Source organism: Trachypithecus francoisi, unplaced genomic scaffold (assembly GCF_009764315.1).
Source record: "Trachypithecus francoisi isolate TF-2019V2 unplaced genomic scaffold, Tfra_2.0 Lachesis_group7, whole genome shotgun sequence".
NCBI classification, from domain to species: Eukaryota; Metazoa; Chordata; class Mammalia; order Primates; family Cercopithecidae; genus Trachypithecus; species Trachypithecus francoisi.
In genome coordinates this window covers 20,587,492-20,609,146 of record NW_022681472.1, presented here as the reverse complement: position 1 = coordinate 20,609,146, position 21,655 = coordinate 20,587,492, and the positions used below count along the sequence as shown (strand labels likewise).

Here is a 21,655-nt window from a genome sequence, read left to right as displayed (position 1 = left end):
TCTGCAACAGCATATTCTACAAAGAAAAAGATAAATGAACAGAATTCACTCTAAGATTCGCCATGGATATTTACTAGTCAACTTGATGTCCCAAACCATCTGCCTATCTAACACAGCTGATCTTAAGTCCAGTAAGTTCCATTTGCTAATACATGGAACTGTATACTATACATCTGGGAAATATTGCTGTAAAAACAGGAAATTAAAAACTTTGGTGAATTAAACTATCCATAAAATTACTGAATAATTCCATATAACTGAGACCTTGTGGAAAGATAAGTTTTAATGATTCTCAAGCAAGAAAAAGGCAACCTGACGTGAAAGAAGAATTGTGGAATCCTTGGAACTTTGATAGGCACTTTACTTCTTGTTCAGTATTTATCTCATACACGGGGCAAATGTATTCAACATTTTAGTCCAGTTTTTTCTTGACACAGGTATCATTGAATGAAGTAGGTACTTGTACTTTATTTAAATGCTTACAATAAAACAGACATCCTACTGGACAAATGAAATTTGTTTTCCATGCCCAACTTTCTCTCTAAACTGGCACCACAATAGGCTACAATTTGGTTCATTCCTAGCACCAAAGATAAGCTTAAGAGTGCTCAGATGTTTGAGGTATGATAGAAAACCATTCTTTGGAGGTCTGACTTTTTGGACAAATTTCTTCTTACCTAATAAACATGCTTACCTACAGGGGACTGCATGTGCTCTTTATACTTCTGTACACCTCTCTGCTTTTGTCTTTCTTTCTTTGTTTTTTTTTTTTGTAAATCTTTCCTCTGCTTCCCATCTCTCCTTGTTCACAGTTAGAGATGACCGTTTATTTTTACTGGTGATGCTGCTTCTAGTCATAGCTAATAACAAACTTCACCAATTTTTATTAATTTTCTTTGCTTGTTATATCTTCTGTCACTCCCCATGATTTTTATGACTATTATCAAGTACCTGGTTAACTTTGACTATATACTGGTTATTATGCTTAAAAAATATTTGGAGGATTAGTATGAGGCATAGAATGTTTATGCCTTCCTCCAGAAAGATTGTAATGGGTTGAATGGGTTGAACTGTGTCCACCAAAATTTTAGATGCTAAAATTTGAACACCCAGTATCTCAGAATATGAGCTTATTTGGAAACAGGGTCATTGCAGATATAACTAAGATAAACACTTTGGCAGGCCAAGACAGGAAGATCACCTGAGGTCAGGAGTTTGAGACCAGGCTGGCCAACATGGTGAAAGCTCGTCTCTACTAAAAATACAAAAATTATCCAGGTATGGTGGTAGGTGCCTGTAATCCCATCTACTCGGGAGGCTGAGGCAAAAGAATTGCTTGAACCTGGGAGGTGGAGGTTGCAGTGAGCAGAGATCATGCCATTGCACTCTCCCAGCCTGGGTGACAAGTGCAAAACTCCATCTCAAAACAAAACAAAACAAAACAAAACAAACAAAACCCGATGAGGTCATACAGGAGCAGTGTGTGCCCTTAATCCAATTTGACCGTTGCCCTTATAAAAAGGGGGAAATGTGGACCTACATACACACACAGAGGGAGAACATCATAAGAAGTTTGGAGTTGGCTGCCGTAATTAAGGGATGACCAGAAGTTAAGAGACAGGCCTGGAACAGATTTCTTCCCTTGCATTCAGAGGGAGCGTGGCTCCGCCAACACCTTCATCTTGGGCTTCTAGCTTCTAGAATGTAAGTTTCTGTTGTTTAAGCCACCCACTATATGGTACTTTGCTATGGTAGCCCAGGGGAACTAACAGACAGAGTATTCACTTGCTTCCCCTTTGGGCAGGGATAAGGAAATCCATGACTTTGGCCACAAGTACATTCTATATTCAGAAGTTGATACTGAACATTTAACCTCCCTTGCCCTCCTTCAACAAGCTAGTATACAGAGACAGTTACTGACTAAGTAGTCAAAGACAACAGAATTCAAGGGCAAAGTAGTTTGAGACCAGCCTAAGCAACACAGCAAGGCTCTGTTGCTACAAAAAATTTAAAAAATTAACTGGGCATGGTGGTGCATGCCTGTACTCCCAGCTACTCAGGAGGCTGAGGTGGAAGGATCGTTTGAGCCCAGGAGTTAAAAGTTACAGTGAGCTGTAATTGTGCCATTGCACTCCAGCCTGAGAAACAGAGCAAGACCCCTGTCTTAATAATGATAATAATAATAGTTATTATTATTATTCAGGGCAAAATAACAGATATGGGAAGGCCCTGCAAGTCAAGATGTAGCACTTTTCTTGTGTTGCATGTTCTGCCACATTTTACACGTGTGTTTGCAATCTCAGAACATTAGCAAGTGTCCTTTACCCTATACTACTCAGCCTGAGTAAAAATATGCTTTCATGGCCGGGTACAGTGGCTCACGCCTGTAATTCCAGCACTTCAGGAGGCCAAGGTGGGCGGATCACAAGGTCAAGAGATTGAGACCATCCTGACCAACACGGTGAAACCCCATCTCCACTAAAAATACAAAAATTAGCTGTGTGTGGTCGTGCATGCCTGTAGTCTCAGCTACTTGGGAGGCTGAGGCTTGACAGTTGCTTGAACCCCAGAGGTGGAAGTTGCAGTGAGCCAAGATTGCACCACTGCACTCTGGCTTGACAACAGAGCGAGACTCTCTCTCAAAAAAAAAAAAAAAAAAGCTTTCACAAGGATACATTTACAGTTTAATAAGCCAAGCAGCCAAGTTTCCTAAAGAGAGATCATTTGAAAAGGGATCAATATACTTTTTCCAGACAATTAAATATTTTAAAAAATAGCTTTTTCGTTAGACAACTAAACCAAAATTTTTACAGATGCATTGGATGTGCTTAAAAGCAGATTAATAAAGGAAGCAAGTCCTTGACTATAATTGAAAAGTTTTTTGATTGAAACTTTTATTATTAACCAACTTAATATACTTTTAGATTTTATCTAGGCTTCAGCAGAACATTTTTTCAAATTTTTCTGACTTTCCCTTGTCATCAGGCTAGTTTATAGGCTGCTTGTTTTCTGCCATGCATCTCCCCTATACCATCATGAATGTCTATTCGAATAATTCTTATCCCCAGGCCTTGAACTATTATACAAACAAAAATAGCAATGCCTTATATCTGTATAGTGCCTTCGAGTACACACGGCACTTTAAACAGCAGAATCTCCCCTAAACCAACTTTACTAACTAACACACTCTACCAGATACGGCAACTTCTCATTTGTTGCATGCCACGATGAGGACCAGCGGCTCTCAGGCCCTTTGTCAACAACCTGGTCACCTTTGTGTCCAACAACGGAGAGATTTCTGCAAAGTCATGTTTGTCCTTAAAGTTGTTTAAAGTCCTTGTTATTGTAATTGTGTAATTTAAATAAATGTCATGTAAGCCAGTAACATTGGAGTACAAAAAGAAAGAGAATCGTATCTATAAAACCTAACACCAATATTTCAGAAGAATCAGAAAAGGTGAACCACAAAAAAAATTAATTTCAAATTGGTTGCAAGGCAGACATTATAAAAAGAACTGAGAAACAAATTTGGAAGAATTCACATGGGTTGCTTTCTAAATGTCTATAAAATGTTATTTTACTTTAAAGGCACAAACTATAAATCATAAACAATACAGTTTGTGTGTGTTTCCTCATCTTCCACCATGCATGGTAGGCAGAGTAATGCCCCCCTCCACTTCCATGCCCAAAGATTTTTTTTTTTTTGAGACAGAGTCTTGCTCTGTTGCCCAGGCTAAAGTATATGACATAATCTTGGCTCACTGCAACATCTACCTCCTGGGTTCAAGCAATTCTTGTACCTCAACCTCCTGAGTAACCAGGCTCTTCCCACTATGTCCAGCTAATTTTTTGTATTTTTAGTGGAGACGGGGGTTTCACCATGTTGGCCAGGCTGGTCTTGAACTCCTGACCTCAAATGATCCACCTGCCTTGGTCTCCCAAAATGCTGGGCTTACAGGTGTGAGCCATTGCGCCTGACCCCAAAAATGTTTATGTCCTTATCCTATAAACATATTGCCTGCATGGCAAAAATGACTTTGCAGATGTGATTAAGCAAAAGATATTGAGATGGGGAGAAAATCCTGGATTATCCACGTGGAAAATAACTATACATATATGTGTTTAAGATTAAAATTAAAAAAAAAAATTGTAGTATGTATACATCCTTTAAAAAATCATTTTCTACTGAGCTGACTTTTTAATTCTTTGACCAACTATGGCTTTATATGCTTCAAACAAGAGTTACTGCTCTCTCTAGGATCCTATTTTATCCACAGGAGTCCTGTGGAGTCCATTTCACAGTTGTAGTCAAGGTTTTACTTTTGTCTCTCTCTTTGGCTTTATGACTCAGGTGGAGAAAATTATTTCACTTCTTAGTAATTTTTATTTATGAAAAACTAGGTGCTTGGACTGGTTACTATATAAGGGACTTTTAAACTCTCAGGTCTCTGATTTTAATATTTTCATCAAATAATTTGACTTCTCTCATCTGTTTAACTTGCAGCTGAAACCCTTAAGTGTATGTGTGGTTCAGCACTGATTTAACTTAACATTAAAAATTCTGTGCTTCACAGCTGTTGGATGCCCCTTAACCAAGGACTTAAGGCTCAAATATTTGAAGAATGCTGGAGTCAGGAGACCAGGATTTCAGATCTGACTGACACTAACTAGGTGGGTGTTCTTTGACAAATCTTTTAGTTTTTCTGGGCCTAGTTTTCTCATTATGAAGTTGGAGTCAGTAATCTTTAAGGTCCCTTTTAGCTCTACAATTCTATGATTCCATACTTCTGATTCTAAGAAAATCCAGTTCTGATAAATGTATTTCTCTTCAAGGTGGGAAGAAAGCTATGATGGCTAAATAGGATAGCTATGCAGATTCCTGTATACTCCCATGAATAGCTTCTCCAGAGAATTGGAAGTGTCTAGGTCCTACAGTTTTTCATACAACTCTAAGGACTAAATTTAGATACAAATTACTTTTTGTCAAGGTAGACTTGTCTCAGTCATGGATTTAGCTCTCCATCCCACAAGACACAGGGAGTTTCCACTTGGTTACGGACATTGAACAGGAGCAGGGTGGGCTGCAATGTCTCACACATTAGGACAAATCAGACTTGAAAATAGATCAATCATAGTATCACCTGGTAAGTGCTGTGACAGATTAAAAGTAGAATCCACACATAGGAGGAAGTGATTAACTGCAACTGTAGTAATGGCAAATGCTTTTGAATGCTGGTGACCCATTAGATACATCCTGAAAGTTCTGAAGAGGAAGGTCAGGGTCAGGGAAGCATTCCAAGCAGAGAGCACAGCCTGTTCCAAATGCAGAGTTGTAAAAGGCACGGCATGTTTGGGAAAAGGTGGGAATTTCATCACATATAAACAGAAAGCAAGTGAGATAAAAAGGACTGGGAAAGTACATGGAAGAAAAAGTGAAGGCCATTTAAGCAAGAAGGAATCCACTGAAGTTTCTACCCAGTGACACAGCACGATTGGATGCTATTTTTGAAGAGTTAGCTCTGAAAGGTACTGGAAGGATGCAGACTGGGCTGGGTAGGCTTGGTGGAAGGAAAAGAGAGAGGAAACTTTGAGACATAATGAACACTAAACAAAAGCAGTGGTGTTTGCAGCCATTTCAGGAAAGGAATCCATTGGCTTTTATAACTGAGTATCCTTTCTCAAAGCACCACCCTCTAACCCAGGAGGGGCTGCCATGGCACTGACTGTGTCTCAGCTCATTCTCAAGAGCAATGAGGCATATTTTACAATACAGAACTCCCCATCATCACCACTGGTAGCACACAAAAAAAATCACATTTTAAAAACATATTTAAGCAGAATTTACAAGGATTCAACGGATTATGAAGTAGTTTCTTATCCCCCCTCACAGCTATGAATACATTGCAAAATCTAGGACAGTTAAATACTGTATTTAAATTCAGATGTGATATATACATATGTTACTTATTCTTTTTATAAAGATCTGCCCTAGTGAAATTTAATTAGCCTTTGCAAGTTTATATATTGTGCGTGTTGGAAGGGTGGTTTAAACCAAGCTGGTTGTTTTAACCCGACTAAATTCTCCAACCTCACCAGCAGAGAGGTGTGTCAGAATTAGATTTCACTAAAAGTAAGTGATAAAAAATCCAAATAACAATGTCTATAAAAATAGAAGTTTATCTCCTGGGTAAATAAATATGATCTGTAGCACAGAGCTGGGAGTTGGTAAAGCAGATTCACAAAGTCCTCGTCATCAGAAACTGAGGCTCCTTCTATCTTGCAGCTCTGCTGTCCACGCCGTACTTTCCACCTCATGATTCAAGATGGCGGGGACAGCCCAAGACATCATTTCTTCACATACGAGGGGAAAGAGGAAAGAATGCAGACAGCTGCACCTCTTTAAGGGCTTCTTGGAATTCATATGTGACATTTCTGCTTGCATACAAGTAGAAAGAATATATTTACATGGCAGCAAGGGAGGCTGAAAAATAGACTCATTATTCTAGGTGGCATTACTTTAGCTAATAACGGGAGCATCTATAACTAACGAAGAGCTGAATGTCTATCAAAAGATAACTAAACTAGATGTCTTTGCTAGGAGGAGGAACTAGACAAAGTATGGTAATGATAGTGGGGTCAAAATTAATTGCTATAGTAATCTAAATGACTGGTCAGTGACCAGCTTCACAATTTAAAACCAATTCTCAGCAGCTCGGGTATAAACTGCCTAGGAGATATATCAACTAGGAGTATGGGAGTGGAATAGTTTGACTACTCTAGTTTCTTATGTAATGTGTGTGTGTGTGTGTGTGTATGTGTATGTGTGTATATATACACACACACGCGCATATATACATACACATGTATCATGTACATATTGCAAAAAAAAAAAAAATTAGAAAGGTAGGCGTGGTAGTTTATCTCCAGGATAGCTTCTCTCTTTATATATACAGAGGGGAAGCTCTGAAATCACATGTGGTCTTTGGAGAAAATAGAGATAATAGGTGATATACGTTCTTTGCATCAGGCAGGAAAACATTTTATATTATTGTATCACCCACACATCTTTACCTATACTGACCCCTAACTATGACCCTCTCCAATTCTCTTCTCCTTCCAGACTGATGCATATAGCACTCTGCTGCCATCCCAGGGGTTCAGTGTCACACCCAGCTTTGTCCACTCCAAGGGGCACTCACTGCTCCGGCACCATTTTTCCCACTTCATGCTCTATTTACCCACAGGGGAAAACAAAAACTAATCTTAATAAACCAACCTGCAGTTCTGGATTGAGAAATACTCATGGTTGATTGGTCATGCCTCTCTCCCAAGTCACATGAGAGCTTGTTTCCCCTAGAAAGCTTTTAGTGACTCAAATGGGTGAATGGAGAGGCTAGTTAAGGGATGACTTTGGAACATCAGGGACTCCTAGTGCTCTTTAAATAGTTTCACATGGAGATGACCTAGTGGGGGCACTTATCATGCCTGAGCATAGTCTTGGCACAAACTTGTGTGTATTAACAACCTATGTATTAGGTAGGCAACTGTAAAAATTTTAGATGGGGAAGAAAAAGAAAATATTAAAATGAAAATGGTAGGTATGGCAGTTTGTCATCAAGATAATTGCCACCGAGTCCTTCCCTCCTCATATGGACCTACCATTTCCCCATGGAGATGTGGAGTCTAGTCCTCTCCTCCCTCTTGAATCCAAGATGGCTTTAGGGATTTCCTTAAGCAATGAGTATGAAGTCTTACAGTTTCCACTTGGGTCTCTTGTAATGCGTGCTTTTGGAAGACTTACCTGGGAGAAACCAGCTGCTCTGTAGGAAATGCAACTATCCTGTGAACACCATGCTATGGGAAGCCCAAGCCATGTGCAGAGACCCTGGAGGAAGAGATTCAATGTGGTGAGTGAGAGACCACATATATGAGGAAGCCATCTTAGAAATGGATCCTTTGTCCCACCCATTCCAGGTGAGGCCATGTGGATCAAGATGACCCCTTCTCAAATTCCTAACCTACAAAACATGAAGGGTAAAATAAAATAGGCGTTAAGCTCCTAAGGTCTGGCATACATAGATAATAAAAAAGTAGTTTAGAACGAGAATGTAATGTAGGAAATGTGGATGAAAGATAAGCAAGAGGTAAGATAGGGTTGAAGGATTCAAAATGATCTGTAAAACTATGAAGTCATCAGTATAAAGCTGAATTTCAATGAATGAAAAAGCCAGGTGATAGGGAGTCAATCCATCAAGTAAAAATGGAAAACATGTCTAAGGAAATAATATATTAACATAAAGACAGCCTCTCCCAAAATGAAAATAATAATCTCAGCAATAAAGAAAACTCAAATAGCATTGCAAATACCCCAGAAGAATTGTGTGAAAACCAAAGTAACGTTAACAGAAACTTGGGGAGGAAAATCTCATTACATTAGCATTCGCATTTCATATGTAATAACTATTTATTGAACATATGTTTGGTCTAGAAGTTGGTAATATATTGACAGAGGAGACATAGTTCTGCTATCATGGAGCTCACAAATATGTTCTATCTAATTTTTGTCCTAGAATGGTAACTCAATGACCTCTCCCATTATAAAGTAATACTGACACCTCTAGTTTGTACAGGAATAGCAACATCTCTACATTGTCAATATGAAGCCATATCTTTAAGAAAAGAAGACAAATATGTCAGGAAAATATAGAAAAGCCAAGTGTGGAAGCTAAAATCTGAAAAAAATGAAAGGATGCTAACACAGGGTCATGCCTTCTGAGTTCTGAGGGGTTTGTTATCGATTGACGAGAGGTTGCAACACTGGATACAGAAGAAAGTTTCTCATCCATATGGAGGGGAGCCTGCTACTGCTTTTTTGAAAAAGAGAAAAGAGGATTAAAGAAGAGGATCAAACAAGAAATAAACAAGAAAAAAACAAGAAGTGCATCTTGCTTCATATATTCCTGAAAATTCCTATATAATTGGAATCTGTTTTTAAAGCCCAAGTATATTTGTCATCTAGAATATCATAGTAACCCTTATGGTACATTGTCAAGAAAGCAAAACTCCACAGGCATACCTTCATTTTTAAAAACATTGATATAGACTTTCACATTCATAATTAATTTTGCTGAAAGTGGGGTCTCCCCATATTGCAATGCAATGGGGGATAGTGGAGTTTTTAAAACTTCAAGACTCATTCACAGCAGCAGCAAAGAATAAAAAGAGATACAATCACCGATGCTTCTACTCCTTCGACACGAGTTTTTAGCCAGTTTTTTGAAGTAACCATCTGTTTTCTTTCCTCTAGATAAGTCTAACCTGCTTTATAAACTTTTTTCACTCTCACCTTCCCTCCTTTACCCCACACATTGCCAATGTCCTTCTACCTGTGGCATTTCACACTTGGGGAGAGCTGCTAATGGTTGACAACAAAGGGACTGCTAATCGCACCAATTAAGAGGTGTGAATGTCACTCGTTACCTTCCAGCTTTGCTACTGAACATGTTAATTGCTAATTGTACAGGTGCAGGCTTTTAAGTTCACAAGGTTAACAGTGAAGCACAGCTTTGTTTGAGCTGTTGGTTTAAATATTGAAAAATCATGGGTAAAGGGTTGATCTCCATTGAAGAATGAACAGATGCCATTGTTGTACTTTCCCAGACAGAAAATCTTTAGACTGAGTTAGCAATATAATTGACCTTCAAGAAGTGATTCTCTGTGGTGAATCTACCAAAGAACAGGTGTTTGTGGTTCTCTTACTTTACAAGGAGAAGCAGGGCACTTGCCTTATGTCATAAGACTATGGAACTCTACCGGAAGGTCAGTTGAGGGTAATCTGCAAGAAGTGTGTAGAGTTAATTAAAAGAAAATCCTCTGGAGAGACTTTTTGTAAGCTCAAGGTTTCTATATTCATCTCTTTCTGAAAGCTTTACTCATTCATGATTCAGTATTATAGATATGTCCTTTGGACTTCTTTTTTAAAAGTTTTGCCTAACAAAACACCTGGAGGAGGGAACCTGTTTCAGAATCACATACCTTCAACTTGATGGGAATGTCAAGAGATCACACTGAGTGGCTTCCACTTAGAGAAGGTAACAAGACCACTTTACAGGGAAAGACAACAAAGGTCCAAGATATTATACAACTCGCTCAAGGCCCTACATCAAGATTAAGTTGGATTTGCAAAGTGAGTTAGATTTTGGAAAAAGCTAACCTTCAATTGTTCTCCAGGGGAATGAGTAATTACTATGAGGAGCTGGTAATTTTTAGCTTGTCCTCAGGCCTACTGAAATATCTTTGCTCTTTCCTGCATCTGTAAGAGCAACTGTTGTTTTCAGTCATTCAAGTAGAAAGTGTGCGGTAAGTGCCTCTTCTATTTTTGTGGTAGACTCCACAACAAATAAAGAAAGTCTCTCTGGGAAGCCCAAGGGTGGCTTCTTGGAACATAAACTGCAAGATTTTGAGAGTTATTGTGCAATAGAAAACCAGTTGATGGATTTGAGACCAGTGACCTGTGAGCACCATGCTCCTTGCTCGTGATGTATCTCTCTGGTTATCTGCCTGATAGCAAGGGATAAAAGTGGAGGTACTATAGTAGAATGCCTAGGAGCACAGGCTGCTCTCTAAACCTAGGGGGTGAATCTAACCCTCCTTTAACCCATGATTAAATGAACAAATGAACTCCAAATTCTTCACATGTGCTTGGCACATTGTAAATTCTCAAGAAATCACTGCTAAACCTCTTATCCATGTAACCAAACACCACCTATGCCCTCAAAACCTATTGAAATAAAAAATAAAGATAAATTTGCATAAATAAGCATACATGTATGTCAATAAACAAATAAATTCAAATTAAAATGTATGATTTTCTTCCTATTAAGTTAGCAGATTAAATGGTAATACACAAATTTTTCAAGATTTTATATGAAAGAGGGCCCACAAATTCTGTGCTAATAGAGATATATTTGTCTTTTGGTAGTATTTAATCAAAAGTGTTAAACATATATTGTAGTAGACAGATTCTTCAGGTGGCCTCCATAACCCCACATTCCAGTGTTCATGCCCTCGTGTTATGTCCTCCACTGAAGTGTTACTAGACCTTTAGCTTATGTCTAGCCAATAGAATGAATGAAGCAAAAGAGACAGAATGTATGTGATTACATGAATAACTGTGGAGCAGAACTGCTCTGTCAGTTTGACCTGCTCACTCCAAAACTGCTAAGGGAGAGAAAAATAAATTTCTAGCCTATGTAAGCCTCCATACACGGAGTCTCTGTTATGGCAGCTGAGCCCAAATCCTGACCAATGTAAGAGGTTAAGGAGCTGCTCTACAACACGTTGATCTCTCTTCCTACACCTTATCGTCAGCTCATGGTCTGAAGTTTGCTTTTAGTTTCCAGCATCACGTATCTCCTGATTACTCTCTTTAAAGGTACAGATATTGGATTCATCTAATAGTCCTCCATACATTTTGAGCCCTAGAGGTTTTAGAACACTTACTGGAACTTCAAGGTAAATTGAATCTATCTAGCTGACTACTACACTTATATGTTTTCCACCCAAATAATTTCTTTTTTTATTTTTTATTTTGAGATGGAGTCTCACTCTGCCACCTAGGCTGGAGTGCAGTGGCGTGATCTCGGCTCACTGCGACCTCCGCCTCATGAGTTCAAGCAATTCTCCTGCCTCAGCCTCCTGAGTAGCTGGGATTACAGGTGTGGGCCATCACACCCAGCTAATTTTTGTAATTATTTTTTAGTAGAGACGGGGTTTCACTATGTTGGCCAGGCTGGTCTTGAACTCCTGACCTAAGGTGATCCGCCCCCCATTGGCCTTCCAAAGTGCTGGGATTACAGGCATGAGCCACCGCACCCGGCCCAGTAATTTCTAAACACATTTGTTCAGTAATCTTGTACTTACATATCCTTATTCTGAAAGATTGAATCGGAATGATTGGTTTGCTCAACAGCATCGAGCAAACACAGGCACAATCCCTCTTATTCTGGCTGATGCAAGCAGATGCACCCTTGTTTGGAAAGGTGCATTGTGTGACAACAGTTCATAATAGATAGGATTTGATGATGGCAATGTCCGCAGCTGTTGGCTGTGAAATTTCTTTTTAAGAGAGTAGTTATAATTTAGGCCAGAAGTGAAAGACTATTGCAATTAGGGAGGTGAATTAAAAAGTTTAAATTACCTTGTATGGCATGGGGTCTGTATTCCCAGCTATCTGTCCTCCCGGTATGGTGTAAATCACCATGTCTAGATCAGGAGATGGTGCACTGGAGACTCAGTCTTGCGGAGCATACGGGGAAGGAAGAGAAAGGGTGGATCTGAACTTCGTTAGCTGGCAAATACAGTTCTTTTCTTGGTCTCCCCGGAAATTCATAAGCCAAACAACAAGCAAGGTGGAAAAGGCCAGTTTCCAGCAGAAGCCATGCGTCACAGGAAGGGCACATACATAAGCAAAGCTCAGGTTTGGAGCAGTTCGGTGCGTGGGTCAGTGGGAAGGAGGGGACTGGTGTTGCAGGAAGACACAATGGCTTTGCTACACACCATAAGTGTAGTTGTGGGCCGCAGAGTCGCTCGTGTCATTTTGTGTGCAGTAATGAAGCCTGACGAGAGGTCTCCTGCTTGCAGATAGCAGGCTGTTGTCCTAAAAATGCAAACCATCGCCTCGGGCCATGGAATCGGGAACAGGCAGAGGACAGAGGCTCCGGCTGGGCGCCCCACGGCTCGTCCTCCCTTCAGCACTCGCGACTTGGATGTAGAAAGCTGGTCTTTACCCTTGTACATAAGGACACAGAAGGAAGATTTTTTTTTTTAAGGTATCCCAGAGACCAACGGCTTTAATCCGGATTTTTTGCAGAGAAGATAGAGGATGAGGGATGCCTACCAGCAATCCTCAAGCCTCCTGTGTTTTCTCACGCAAAATAAGCTTTTGAACTTGAAAGTCTCATGTTCACCTCCTCCCCCAGTGTCTTCCCCCGCAACACCCCCATCCTTTCTTTTCCTCTCTGTAGAGTACGAAGACTGTCGCAGCCACCTTTGGCAAGGCTTTTTTTTGTAACAGTGGTTCATTAATATTTGATGGGGCAGGCATGGCAGGAGATAGCAGGGGTTCATGACCTGGAGGGGGCCTGGCACCGCAGACCTTTGGAAGTTGCCATTGAGGAGGAAGCCCCTCTGCCCAGCTCTGGATGGGCACGCTGGGGCACTGCTCTGAGAAGCTGCCCTATATCCCAAGGCCGGTAGAAACCAGGCCTGGTCTTTGGTAGCTCTGCCTGGGCCTGAGTTGGCTATGCAAAGGGAGTTGTCCCTTTTTACAGTGTTTGTTTGTTTACTGTTTGTTTTTGTTTGTTGAAATGTTGCCTTCCTGCTTCCCAAGCAGCCTGCTGGTCCCAAGGCTGCAAAGATGTCCTTGACTCTTGAAGCAGGCAATTTGTGAGTTCTAACCTTGTTCCCCACTCACTCTGAGGGACTTTATTACCCACCATCTACATTTCAGAAACCCTCCTTCTCCCTCATGTCAGTCTCCTTGGAGGCACACCTCTGAAGTGGGGAAAAAATGCACTTTTCCTTGTGTTTTCAGGCATCTATTATTTCTATGGAATTCTTGACAGACAACAAAGAATTAAAATAAAAAAAAAAAACTGTCGATTTTCTGCTGTCAAGGAAACAAGCTGTTCTCCCCATTTAAGACTCCCTTGGTAAGCCTGGTGAAAACTTTATTAAGAATTGATGAATACATTCAGTCTCTCACAAAAGTCACCTGGAGTCATTTCTAGAACAACACGCTGAGGGGAGAGCTTGCTGAATCTGTGTTTGTGAGTGCCGGCTCTAAGTGAGTGACCCTGGTTTTCTGAAAGGCCTGGCAAGGGGGGCCGACCAAAGCCGCATCTCCACGCGAGGATGCCACTGTGTCTCTCCAGGAGGAGGACAACACAGACATCCACAGGGGCGAAAAGGCAGGACACCTTTCCTCATCCATTTCAAGGTCCACGGCTGCTATCTCTGTAACAAAAAAAAAAGATGAAAAAGGGAAAAGCATAACAAATTTGTTTAATCAAAGTTTTATGTGACACAAGAGACTTTACACATGAAGACCCAAGGCCTAGAAAAAACTGTATTTTTATGCTTAGGTTTCATGAAGGATGGCCGACCATGAAGAAATGTGATTGGACAAAAAAGGGTCTTACCTGATGGTAACACATTGGAGGGAACTTAGCGAGGCCTGTGTGTTTGGATTCTTCTTGGCCTTCCTGTGTGGCCTTCCTCTGCCACTCCACCCCTTACCCTAAGGTATGGGGTAAGACTCTTTTGGAATGAGGGTCTTATGGCCTACTTTCATGGGAGCTAGGTTAGAGAGTGACCTCTGTAGGTTTTGCAGCTTGCTATGGGGGAGAGAAGTTCTAGTTTGTACGATCTGCTTTGGGGGGAAAATGGGAGAAGGAGAAAGGAGGGCAAGAGAAGTTCAGAGAGAATTTCATGCTTCTGAGGCCCTGCTGATCCCCTTGTAGAGTACTCAGCAGACTGAAGAGCCATACTTTGGGCTATCCTGTTCTAAGCCCCAAAGCCTTACGACTGTGTGGTATTGTGTAGTTCATAAGTCCTTCTGCACAAACCACCACAAGTGGTTCCCCAAAAACCCTGACAGTAGCTTGGGCACGCAGAGCACAGGGGAGGCACAAGAAGATAAGGTGGGAGGCAGCCAGTCCGCTGCCCTGCTAAGATTTCAAGTACAGAACTGAGCCTGTATCCGCCTCTCTCTGAACTTCTCTGTCTTGCTTTTGCACATTTCTCTCTTGATTCGTATTACTCATTTGCTAATCATTTTTTTAAAATTCCACTTTCTGGTGAAATTCAGCAGGAAATTCAAGCTTTTCACCCGGCTGTGCTCATATCCTCACTGACTCTCTCTCTTCTTCTTGGTTAAGAGCCAATCTTTCCACAAACCACTCTGATTTCAGTACAACTTAGTAAAACTGAACTGTCACCTCTTTGGCAGTACACTGGTCTTCAGAGTACTGGTTTCAGATTTAAACTTTGTTCTCTTAATTGAACCTCACAGCAATCCTGTGAGGTAGGGATTCTCAGCGTCATTCTCAGGTAAGGCAGCTTTACTCAGGCAACTGGAACTTTACTTTCTTCTTGGTAGTCCTGCTTCTCCACCACTCCCAGGCATTTGGCTGGCAAGTGGGGCTTGTTCACAGATGCATAAGACCTGTTTTCTATTTCTATGAAGCCTGTAAACCAACAGATAAGCTATGATATCTACACAAAAAATATAATTAAAGGTAGAATCGCATTCCTATGAAAAGAATATGAGCAAATCATTATATTATTTCAGAGAAGAGAGATTATTTTTGGTGGAAGAAATATGTTTGAGTGGTTGGCCAAAGGTGGCCTTTTGCATCACAGATACCTGGGCTGAATCAGCCTCACTATCTGTTGGCTACTGACTTGGGACAAGTTATTTAACTTCCTTGAGATTTAGATTCCTCATCTGTAAACAGGTTTGTTATACATACAGCATTTCCATGGGGATTAAATGAGATAATATGTGTAGCTTACTGAGCCTAACACAGAGTGAGCACTCAATGAATGGTAGCAATTATTGGAAGACTCTCCATGCATGAGGACTTTGACCGCTAGAAATAGGACAGATGACATTCTGATAAGGGAAGACCCAACTATTTAAGCTTCATATTCTAAAAATGCATTGTGATAAAAGTCCTCTTGCAAACCAGGTCGTTACCAACATAGTTAATTTGACTTTGTAAAATGCACCTGGCAGGGGAGGATATTGGCCTCAAAATTAAACTAATGCCACAAACAGGGAAAAATGTCTCCTCTTTGTTGTTTGGACAAATGTATTACGCTGACGACATCCATGGGTTAAGATCCTTAACCAAGATAGTTAATTTCCCCTACCAGGTGCATTTTACAAAGCACTATCACTTTTTCATTTAAGTCTCTCTATGATGGCTTGGAAGGTTGTTGTTATCTTCTCTGAATAGGAGAGAAAATAGGAGCCCTGAGAGATGAAAGAACTTGCTCTTGATTATACTCTTAGTAGCCATGCTACATTCTTTTTTCTCATTCCTGCTCAAGACTTCTTTCCTTGAACCCATTTTGTGTCACTTATGTTTATCTAGCACTAACAGTGTACTAAGCATTGCTCCAAACACTTTATAAATGTTAAGATATTTAATCCTTATGCATCTCCTTGAAGTCAGTCCAATCATTATCCTGCAAGTGAGGGAACTGAGGCACAGAGAAGGTAAGTAACTTGCACAAGTTTTCATAGCAGTGAGAGGCAGAGCTGGATTCCACCCCAGCTAGGCTGGCTCTGGAGCCCACATGTGGGACCACTGATAGACTCTTCCCACGAAATTGCATGTCTCTGGGGGGTATGCTCTGCTCTGTGTTCTACAGTTTCCCTTATATGATGGCTTCTGCCTTGTCCCAAACTGAGTAAGAACCAGCCTGAGGCAGATAGGTCGTCAATAGGTGCTTGCAACACTGGGAAGCTCCCCTTGGCAAGGAGAGGGCAACTCGCTGCTACACTGTAGCGTATTCCCAGGCTCCCTCTGATCAGGAGTGATGTGGCTGAGAGGCTTCAGGAGTTAAGGTGCTGGGGCAGGTAGGGTGGGGGGAATGTGAGATTTGCAATAAGCAGACCAGGGTGGAGACCATGTAGGGCTGGGCACTTGCTCCTTTGGAACCTACAGCAAATCACTGCAACTTTTTGGTTTTAGGTACAATAACTGAAAAAACAATAGGGGCAATATCAACATTTTTTTCACCTGCCTCACACATTGTTCTAAGAATAAAATAAAGCAATGAGCAAATATGCAGTTTGGAGACTTTAAAGGATATACAAATATGAGTCACCCAGAGGACTCAAACTATTTTTAATGTGAAATATAAATCCTGATTTGCCTAATTGGCTAGAGTGGCTAGTGGGAATAATTTGTTTCTATAACTGAACCCAGACCAGATATCTAGAGACCAACTTTCTTTTAACCAACATTAGCTTTTTAATCCATTGAGTTATCTGCACCAACACCTGAGTAGTGAGTTTTAATGACTGTATCACAACCCTAGACTTAGGAGAGGATCTTAACCCATGGATGTCATCAGCTTCTTACATTTGTCCAAGCAACAAAGAGGAGACATTTTTCTCTGTGGCATTCGTTTAATTTTGAGGTCAATATCTTCCCCTATCAAGTTAAGGTATAGAATGAGGTCACATTGATTTCAGTGTCCAAATTACAATAACTACATTTTCATCCAATTTCTTCCTTCCCTGTGGTGTTCCATGAAAAACCCAAGCCTCTCAGGAACTGAAGCCCAAAGTGCTTAGTCATCCGAGATATATATTATCTTACAGAGGAAGAAACTGGAACATTTGTTCAGACTGCAGAAGAGCCGCTTTCTCTGCTGCCGTTGCTGCCATCAACAGTAAACACTAGAAGTTTAGGAGCTGAAGTCCCATTGATTGACAGACTGCTCTGTCAAGACTCTATGGAATCAATGGTAGTTTCTCAACATGTGCTTTGGGGAAGAAAGCAAGACAACTTATCTGAGGTTCTCTATATTCTAGGAGGCCTGAACCTGCAGCATTAGATTCCCCAGGTGAGCAGCTGACTCAGTTCTCACACCTGCTGCCCTGCCCTCATTCTGGAGTGACTGTCAGAAGGTGATTGAGCCTCAGCCACCTGGCCTAGGGCCAGTCCTCCTCTCCAACAACCCAGATCCTGGAGTTGTGTGCCTGGTTTTGGACTCTGCTTTCCCTCAAATGACTTTCCCTCTAGAGAGTCCTTTCATCTCTCCTGCAGGCAGCATCTGTTGGATTCACTAGTCCAGGATTAATCTATGGCCAGAGGGCCACATCCAGCCTACTACCTGTTTTGGTAAATAAAGTTTTATCAGAACATAGCCACACTCATTGCTTTACATATTGTCTGTGGCTGCTTTCTCACAGCAGAGTTGAGTACCTTATGGCGCACAGAGCCTAAAACATTTACGTTTGTATATTAATAGATGTCTATGACCCTTAAAAATGCTATGACAATATTGCTTATCAAAGATAAATATTCTTGTTTCTCTTGTTCCTATTTCTCTTCCTCCTAAAAGATTCCATAGTCAAATAAAAAATGGAAAGATGTAAATGAATGCAGGTGGGAGGGGTGACTCCAATCATCAAAAGCAACCATGCTCTGGGTTCTTGTCAAACCAATAACAAAGATTCTTTTATACTCTTTTCCTAGAGCAATGATTTTTTTTTCCCTCTAGAGCAAGGATGAGCTCTAAGTTGGCCTGATGTCTTCACTCCCAGAAATATAAATAGGTAGCAAGTTTTAAATAGAAAAGAGTTCTGACTCACCAGTATCCCAAAGCACACTCCCAAGGATAGGAAGCTCTATAATAGGGCACACCCAATCGTAAGGCCTCTTATAATAAATAATAGTACTAGTAGTGACTTCAGGTGACTTTTTGGACTCTCAAAAAGATAAAGAGAATGAAATCAGTCCTTCTTGAATGGTTCCGTGGACACTAATCATTATATTGAAGACCATTTGTGAGACAAGGCTGGGTTTTAAATAGTGTTAGATTCGTGTTGACCTAACTGATTGAAAATGAGAATATTCACAATATAGTTTGGCTTTTCCTCTCTCCCTTCGAAAGCCTTGTTGTACAACAGCCTGAGCTAAACATGCTGTGTCAATCTCATTTTTTTTTTACATTTCCCGGGTGTTTTCTTCTTAGATCATGCAACAACCCTGTCATTATTTTAAATATTTTTGCCTGTAAATTGCAGAATACTTGATCTGACTTTAATAGGACCCATGTGTGAAATCCTTTATTTTTTTTTTAATCTATCGTTCTGATTCTTTCTGCTCTTTAGTACAGCACAGCTTGGTAGCACTAGGTACGTCTTGTTGAAAGTATGTCCATAAATATGTCCCTTGCAGCATGGAACAGCTTGTTAAATTGGCAGTCCTCAGCAGTTTGCCTAGAAAAGTTTGCCTCACTTGCGATAGTCCAAATGTAGGGCAGAACACAGCGTAACTTTTTATCTAATTTTACCAATTGACATATTCTTCAAATTTTTAACTACCTCGTGCCTTTTCCTTACAGTGCTACCAGTTGACTTTAAAGTGGCTAAATGTTCTTACAATGGTTCAGTGTGGGCCGGAAAATTACCCTTTATTACTGGATATTAATTTGGGAGCAAATACTGTAACTTAATATAGGATGCTAAAGTCACTGTGGGAGAAGTGTTTGGATAGGACTGAGGCCACCAATATCTATTTCCGAGGGGAATTGGTGCTGTTCTCCATCATGACAAGGGTGGGGCTCACCAATTTTAGTCTTATAAATTTTACTGATATACTCTATTGATATACCCTTCTTAGTGGCATTGCATTAGGGGTATTGATATACTTTGATATTTTACTGATGTATCGGTATGCTCTGATTTTCATCTCTCCAGTTAGGACACTTCTACTTGCTACAAGATGTGTTAGCACAACAGACCCAAATGACCCCAATGTCATTCAGATCTTTGTTGGGTTATCTGCGGGCTAGAGACAGCCCGCATGGACCTCTCAGTCTGTTGTGATTTGGTCATGCTATATTTAGACTAAAATGTAGAATCGAAAACATGGAAAAGTATAGAAGTATAGAAGACATAACAAGTATAGAAATTCCAAAATTCAATGTCCCAAGGATGAGCCTTCAATGCCACAGCCCTTTGCCCACTTCTTTGGGAGGAGGCTGGGTTCTCTCTCTCCTTATGTTTGTACCACACAGGCAGGCAGCACCACCTTGGTCTCCACACCTCAGGACACCAGGAAATCCTCCCTTGTCAGCATGTCATCATACTTGCTCAAAATTTGTCAAGCTTTGTCCTCAGGGAAAGCAACACAACAAAACAAGTCGTAACAAAACCCATATCAGAATATGGCGTCTGTGCAGTGACTTGGGGATCTGGGCAGAGGACAACATAATGACTGTGTGCTTGGAGTCCCTATCTTGGTGGCCACACTTCTAGGTGCTTCAGGGTAAGTGACCTGAGGAGAAGGTATTTTCCATGCTTAGCTCCTGCCTGCAGATTTTACCACACGGTAGGGGATTTACCTGTCTCTGAAGAACCTAGTAGAAAATTATATTTCAGGAGCAGTTTTTGAAGAAATCCTTCTCAGAAACGTTGAAGTACAAGGTGGACATTGCAGAGATGTTGCCAGAACTTTCTGTCTCCTTCTCAGATGTGTTTTCCTGGCTGCAGGTGGGTAAGGATCCCTGAATTTGGATCATTTCAGTTTTACTGGAATTAAGTATGTGAGACATATCACAACCTCTTATTTTTAAGGTGGGATGGGGGAGTTTATATGCCACAACTCTGTCTCAAGATTAAGAGACAGAATCCGAAGCTTCTGTCACAGTATTGCTCAAAAGTTGGGGCCTGAGCCTCACTTACTTCAGAAACATCTTGGATAGTTATTATAAATGCACATTTGTGAGATCTACTTTGAACTCACTGAATTAGAGTCATTAAGGTACAATCTAGGTCCGGGGTCCAATCTTTTATCTTCCCTGAGCCACATTGGAAGAAGAAGAATTGTCTTGGGCCACACATAAAATACACTAACACTAATGATAGCTGATGAGCTAAAAAAAAAAAAAAAAAAAAAAAAAAATTCTCAAAAAAATCTCATGTTTTAAGAAAATATGGGTGGGGCTGCATTCAAAGCTGTCCTGGGCCGCAGGTGGCCCATGGGGTGCAGTTTGGACAAGCCTAATCTGGGTGGTTCTAATACACATGAAAAAACTGAGGCCGCCACATTAAATGTACTGTGTTCAATACATTTTTTTGAGTGAATAAAAAGCCAAGGGAATAAAATGAAATTATTAAATCAAATAAAGTACATTCTTTTATTATTAAATATCCTTCAGGCTTTATGTTGATTTAACCATGTTAAAACTGTGACCAGAGACATTCTATCCTGTGGAACAGTGGCTGATACTTGAAAGAAAAAAAAATCTCTTGTCTGGCATCTTGAAGAATATTTTCTTATACTCTTGGAGGGGTCTGTAAAACACTTATAAAATAGTCATCCTGGATTATTTTCTTTTTTAATGAAAAAATTAATTGTTGCCAAAAGCTATTTGCTGGAAGTGTGTAAAAATGTTTACAGATGCCTTAGGAAGAAAACAGCAGAATGTGGAACTAATTGTGTTGATTCAAGATAATTATGAAACACAAATGACCATTACTTACAACAAGTCCCCGGATACTTAGGGTTTGACTCCAGGGATCAGGCTCAAACAAAGAAAAAAAAAACAGTAATATATTTGTGTGGTAATATTCAAACTAACAAATGCTCTTTCTCCAAGTTAATAAAGCTCTTTGGTGACATTTCAATATCCAAATTATATAAGCTATAATGTAACTTATATAGCTTTTTATAACTAAGAATTTTTTTATCTAATTTCAAAGGAGCATATTGTTTTTTAAAAAATCTTGAATTCATATCACTTTAACTCCTGGACATAAGAGGTGAATGAGTGTTCCATTTTTTGCATTTCCAGCTTCTTTTTTCAGCAAAAAGTGAAATATGTAGGTATGAATTATTTTCATTTC

General features: G+C 40.3%; 1 long non-coding RNA gene across 1 annotated transcript; it reads left to right on the top strand.

The window, feature by feature from the left end:
- Nucleotides 1-1,563: 1,563 nt before the first annotated feature.
- On the top strand, nucleotides 1,564-20,298 carry LOC117078975. The gene is made up of 3 exons (XR_004435227.1): nucleotides 1,564-1,704; nucleotides 4,575-4,671; nucleotides 20,189-20,298. It is a non-coding gene; the product is annotated as an uncharacterized LOC117078975 (long non-coding RNA).
- The last annotated feature ends 1,357 nt before the right edge of the window (nucleotides 20,299-21,655 follow it).